Below are 6,175 nucleotides of genomic sequence, written 5' to 3'. Positions count from 1 at the left end.
TGGGGAACTGCTACATTGCCGAGGGGGACTGTATTGTCTATTAGGTGGTCTCTATCTGCCTGCTGCCTGGCGGCAGAGAGGATACGCTCGTGTTCCTCAGGGGTGAGAGTGGAGGTGCAGATTACTTTGATGTCATGCCATGTCAGGTCATAAGTCTGGGACAGGTATCAGAACTCTCTGATGTAGGTTGAGGGGTCAGCTGAGAAGGATCCTAACCTCTTTTCAATCTGAGAGAGGTCCTGGAGGGAGAAGGGGACATGCACCCGCACCAGTCCTTCTGCCCCAGCCACCTCGAGGAGAGGGGCCAGGACAGCAGGCGGGGGTTGGGGAGTGCGAGATCGGGTATGGGCTGCTATGGGAGAGTCGAGGGGGTCAGCGGGAGGTGGGGCAGCCCGAGCCGGGTCAGGACCAGGGTGGTCTTCTCTGAGGAGGGTTGGGGGAGGCAATAGGTGATCAGGGAGGTCATCAGGCAGAGAGTAAGGAGGGGGGTATAGGAGGTGCCTTTGGAGGAGGGGAAGTCTGGGCTAGGAGAATCTGGAGAGTAGAGCAGTGTGAGCAAAGGTCAGGGTGGGAGCGGAGGTCCCAAAAAGCCTGAATGTATGGGATCTCAGAGTCCTTTCCGGTCCCCCGGCAAAAATTGGCCAGGTCCCGGAGGACATTAAAATCAAAAGTACCTATAGGTGGCCAGTGAGACTGGTTGTCTAGGGTGTATTGAGGCCAAGCGACCTGGGACAAGAAGATGAGTTTCTTTTTGTGGAGGGTCTGAGAGTATCCCAATTTGGAGAAATTTATAAGAAGACATCCCAAAGGAGACTTAGGGTCTATTTTGGATTCGGAGTTTCCCATAATTTAGTGGCCTTCTGGAACCCTAAGTGTCGGAGGAGAAAGGGTATGAGGGAGGCGTCCCTTCCAGATACCCGTCTCCGGATAGAGATAGAGGGGTGACTGAAAGGCGTCCCTTTCAATCAGGCCCCCTATATAGACTCCAGGAGTCGTGAGGGGAGGGCTCTCGGCTCGGCCGAGTCTAGGACGAGAGACCCCGGCGGGGACACAGGGGTCCGGCAGGAAGGGAAAGGGATCAAATTACTTACGGTTGCAAGCCATATCTGCAGGGAGCTCCGAATTCAAAGCGGTGGAGGGCGGCAGGAGGCAGCGAGAGAGAGGGGGGACTCTCGCCTCAGCCTGCAGGGACTGAGGTGGGTCGCAAAACCCCTCTCCCGGGTTTCGGCACCAGATGTAAGGTAGCCAGGTGCCGCCGGTGGGAGGTGGGAAGAAACCAGAGAGCCAAACAGCCGAATAAGCAGAAATCAGGCTTTATTGGGTACACTCCGGGTGGGTTCACAGACTCGAGGGGTCGAGTCCGAGAAGCCGCGCCCGGTGCTGGGGTTTGTGATTTTTATATCTGCGCCTGTGGCAGCGGGAACTTGTTGTTAGGTTAGGTCCTGAGGGGCTACGCATGGGGGCCCCTGGAATGTGAGTCTATTGTCCCGGAGCGAACAGTTCCTGGACTAGGACAGGAGAATGGGACAGGAGTTGATCTATGAGTTTGGGGCAAACAGTTCCTGAAACAAGGAGGGAGTTTAGGTTGGGTAAGCGAGGTAACGGCTGAGCAGTTTGCCTGGTGCCAGTTCCCAGGCTCTCGGACAGTTTCACGGGGGAGTTTTACCGAACATTCAAAAAAGAACTAACACCCATTCTCCTCAAACTATTTGAAAAAATTCAAGAAGAAGGAAGACTTCCAAACACGTTCTATGAGGACAGCATAATTCTAATTCCAAAACCAGAAAAAGACACTACAAAGAAAGAAAACTGCAGGCCAATATCCCTGATGAACATAGACGCCAAAATCCTGAACAAAATATTAGCAAATCGGATCCAGAAATACATCAAAAAAATTATTCACCATGACCAAGTGGGATTCATTCCAGGGATGCAAGGCTGGTACAATATTCGCAAATCAATAAACGTGATCCACCACATAAACAAAATGAAGAATAAAAACCACATGATCATATCAATAGATGCTGAAAAAGCATTCGACAAAATCCAGCATCCATTTCTCATAAAAACGCTCATCAATGTAGGAATAGAGGGATCATATCTCGACATAATAAAGGCCATATATGAAAGACCTACAGCCAACATCATACTCAATGGACAGAAACTAAACACATTTCCATTAAGAACAAAACAAGACAGGGAGGTCCACTTTCGCCACTCTTATTTAACATTGTACTGGAAGTCTTAGCCACAGCAATCAGACATGAAGAAAAAATGAAAGGGATCCAAATTGGAAAGGAGGAAGTGAAACTGTCATTATGTGCAGATGACATGATATTGTACATAGAAAACCCTAAAGACTCCATCAAAAATCTACTAGACTTAATAAATGAATTTGGCAAAGTAGCAGGATACAAAATTAACGTCAAGAAATCGACGGCATTCTTGTACACCAATGATGAACTCACAGAAAGAGAAACTGAAAAAACAATCCCATTTACCATCGCGCCAAAAATATTACGATACCTAGGAATAAGCTTAACCAAAGAAATAAAGGACCTATTTGCAGAAAACTACAGGTCATTGAAAAAAGAAATAGAGGAAGATATAAAAAAGTGGAAGCACATACCCTGTTCATGGATTGGAGGAATTAACATAATTAAAATGTCCATACTACCCAAAGCAATTTATAGATTCAATGCAATCCCCATCAAAATATCAACGACATATTTCATAGAACTAGAACAAATACTTCAAAAGTTCATATGGAACCAAAAAAGACCCCGAATAGCCACAGCAATCTTGAAAAAGAAGAACAAAGTTGGTGGGATCACAATACCAGATATCAGGTTATACTACAAAGCGACTGTAACCAAAACAGCCTGGTACTGGCACAAGAACAGGCATATAGACCAGTGGAACAGAACTGAAAACCCAGAAATGGACCCAAGGCAATACGCTCAATTAATATTTGACCAAGGTGGCAAGAGCATACAGTGGAGTAAAGACAGCCTCTTTAATAAATGGTGTTGGGAAAATTGGACAGCTACATGCAAAAAAATGAAACTAGACCATCAACTTACACCATACACAAAAATAAACTCAAAATGGATAAAAGACTTAAATTTGACCCATGACCCGTGAATCCATAAAAATTCTAGAAGAAAATGTAGGCAACAAAATTTCGGACATCATATAGAGCAGAATTTTCACTGATACATCACCTAAAGCAACAGAAATAAAGGAGAAAATGAACACATGGGACTACATCAAACTAAAAAGCTTCTGCACAGCAAAAGAAACAATCATCAAAATGGAAAGGCAACCCACTGTATGGGAGAACATCATTGCCTATGATGTATCAGATAAGGGGTTAATTTCCAATATATTGAGAGTGCTCATACAACTCCACAAAAGGAAGACAAAGAACCCAATTAAAAAATGGGCAGAGGAGCTGAATAGACACCTCTCCAAACAGGACATACAAATGGCCAAGAGACATATGAAGAAATGCTCAACATCATTAATCATCAGAGAGATGCAAATTAAAACAACAATGAGTTGTCACCTCACACCTGTCAGAATGGCCACCATCAACAAATCATCAAACAACAAGTGTTGGCGAGGGTGTGGAGAAAAGGGGACTCTAATACACTGCTGGTAGGAATGCAGACTGGTGCAGCCACTATGGACAACAATATGGTGCTACCTCAAAAAATTAAAAATTGAACTTCCATTTGACCCAGTGATCCCACTGCTGGGAATATACCCTAAGAAGCCTGAAACACCAATCAGGAAGAATATATGTACCCCCATGTTCATAGCAGCACTATTTACAATAGCTAAGATCTGGAAACAGCCCAAGTGTCCACCAGTAGACGAATGGATAAAAAAGCTGTGGTACATATACACAATGGAGTACTATGCAGCAGTAAGAAAGAAAGATCTCTTATCCTTTGAGACAACATGGAGGGACCTGGAAAGTATTATCCTAAGTGAAAGAAGCCAAGTAGAAAAAGACAAATACCACATGATCTCACTTATATACGGAATATAATGAACATAACAGTCTGAGGAATACAGTAGACACAGAAACATGGAAGTAAGGCACAGACTGACATACCTCAGAAGAGGGGATGGGGGTGGGGGGTGGGAAGAGATAAACCACAGAACTTATATGCATGTATGCATGACCAATGGACATGGACAACTAAGCCAGGGACAGTGTGGAGGGGGGGCATGCCAATGGGGTTAAAAGGTAAAATATCTGTAACAAAAAAAATAAATAAAAATTCATAAAATAAAAAAAAAAGAAAAAAGAAAATAAAAAGATATGATGGTAAAAGAAAAAAAAAAAGAAATATTAAATGGACTGCTGTAATTACTGGGAGAAATGGGAAGAAAAATAGAAGCACAATAAACAAAAATGTCAATAAATAAGTACATATCAATAATCACCTTAAATGTAAATGGAATGAATGCTCCCATAAAAAGACACAGAGTAGCTGATTGGATACGAAAGCATGACACACATATATATTGTTTACAAGAGACCCACCTCACAACAAAAGACTCACATAGAGTGAAAGTGAAGGGATGGAAAAAAATCTTCCAAGAAAACAAAAAAGAAAATAAGCTGGGGTAGCAATACTCATATCTGATGAAATAGATTTCAGAATTAAGGCCATAATTAGAGACAAAGAAGGCCACTACATAATATTGAAAGGATCTATCCAACAGGAAAATATAACCTTGATAAACATATATGCCCCAAATATAGGAGCACCAAAATATATTAAAAAACTTCTGGAGGACTTCAAAGGAGAAATCAATAGCAATACAATCATAGCAGGGGACTTCAACACCCCGCTGACACCACTAGATACAATCTCTAGACAAAAAATTAGCAAGGAAACAGAGACTCAAAATGAAGCACTAGACCAAATGGATTTCATAGATAACTACAGAGAACTACACCCCAAAACTACAGAATTCACATTCTTCTCGATTGCACATGGCACATTCTCAAAGAGAGACCACATGTTAGGGCACAAACTAAGTCTCTACATGTTCGAGAAGATTGAAATCATATCAGGCATCTTCTCAGATCACAATGGCATAAAACTAGAAATCAACTTCAAGAAGAACATACAAAGACATTTGAACACATTGAAGCTAAATAGCATGTTTTTAAACAATGAATGGGTCACCGAGGAGATCAAGGAAGAAATCAAAAACTTCCTGGAAACCAATGGAAATGAAGACACAACAACACAAAATCTATGGAATGCAGCGAAAGCACTTCTGAGAAGGAAGTTCATAGCACTGCAGGCCTACCTCAAAAAAGAAGAAAAATCTCTAATAAACTATCTAACCTCACAACTTAAAGTACTAGAGAGCAAACAAAAAGAAAACCCCAGAGCAAGTAGAAGGAATGAAATAGTAAATATCAGGCAGAAATAAAGGACATAGAGACCAAAAAAACCACTCAAAGGATCAATAAAACAAAGAGCTGTTTGTTCGAAAAGATAAACAAGATTGATGGACCCTTAGCCAGACTCATCAAGAAACAAAGAGTGAGAATCCAAATACACAAAATCAGAAATGAAAGAGAAGAGATAACAACTGACACCACAGAAATACAAAAGGTCGTTAACAACTACTATGAACAATTATATGGCCACAAATGCGGCAATCTAAGCAAATTGGACAAATTTCTAGAAACAAATAGTCTCCCAACACTGGATCAGGAAGAGATAGAAAACTTGAACAGACCAATAACAACAGAAGAAATTGAAGATGTAATCAAGACTCTCCCAGCAAACAAAAGCCCAGGCCCAGATGGCTTCACGGGTAGTTTTACTGAACATTCGAAGAAGAACTAATACCCATTCTCCTCAAACTATTTCAAAAATCCAAGAAGAAGGAAGACTTCCAAACTCATTTTATGAAGCCAGCATAATTCTAATTCCAAAACCAGAAAAAGACACAACAAAGAAAGAAAACTATAGGCCAATATCCCTGATGAACATAGATGCCAAAATCCTGAACAAAATACTAGCAAATCGAATCCAGCAATACATCAAAAAAATTATTCATCATGAAAAAGTGGAATTCAACCCAAGGATGCCGGGCTGGTACAATATTCACAAATCAATAAATGTGATACACCACA

The sequence above is a fragment of the Molossus molossus genome, unplaced genomic scaffold (assembly GCF_014108415.1).
Source record: "Molossus molossus isolate mMolMol1 unplaced genomic scaffold, mMolMol1.p scaffold_m16_p_2, whole genome shotgun sequence".
NCBI classification, from domain to species: domain Eukaryota; kingdom Metazoa; phylum Chordata; class Mammalia; order Chiroptera; family Molossidae; genus Molossus; species Molossus molossus.
The sequence above is the reverse complement of the archived record's forward strand: the minus strand, read 5'-3'. Positions refer to the sequence as shown.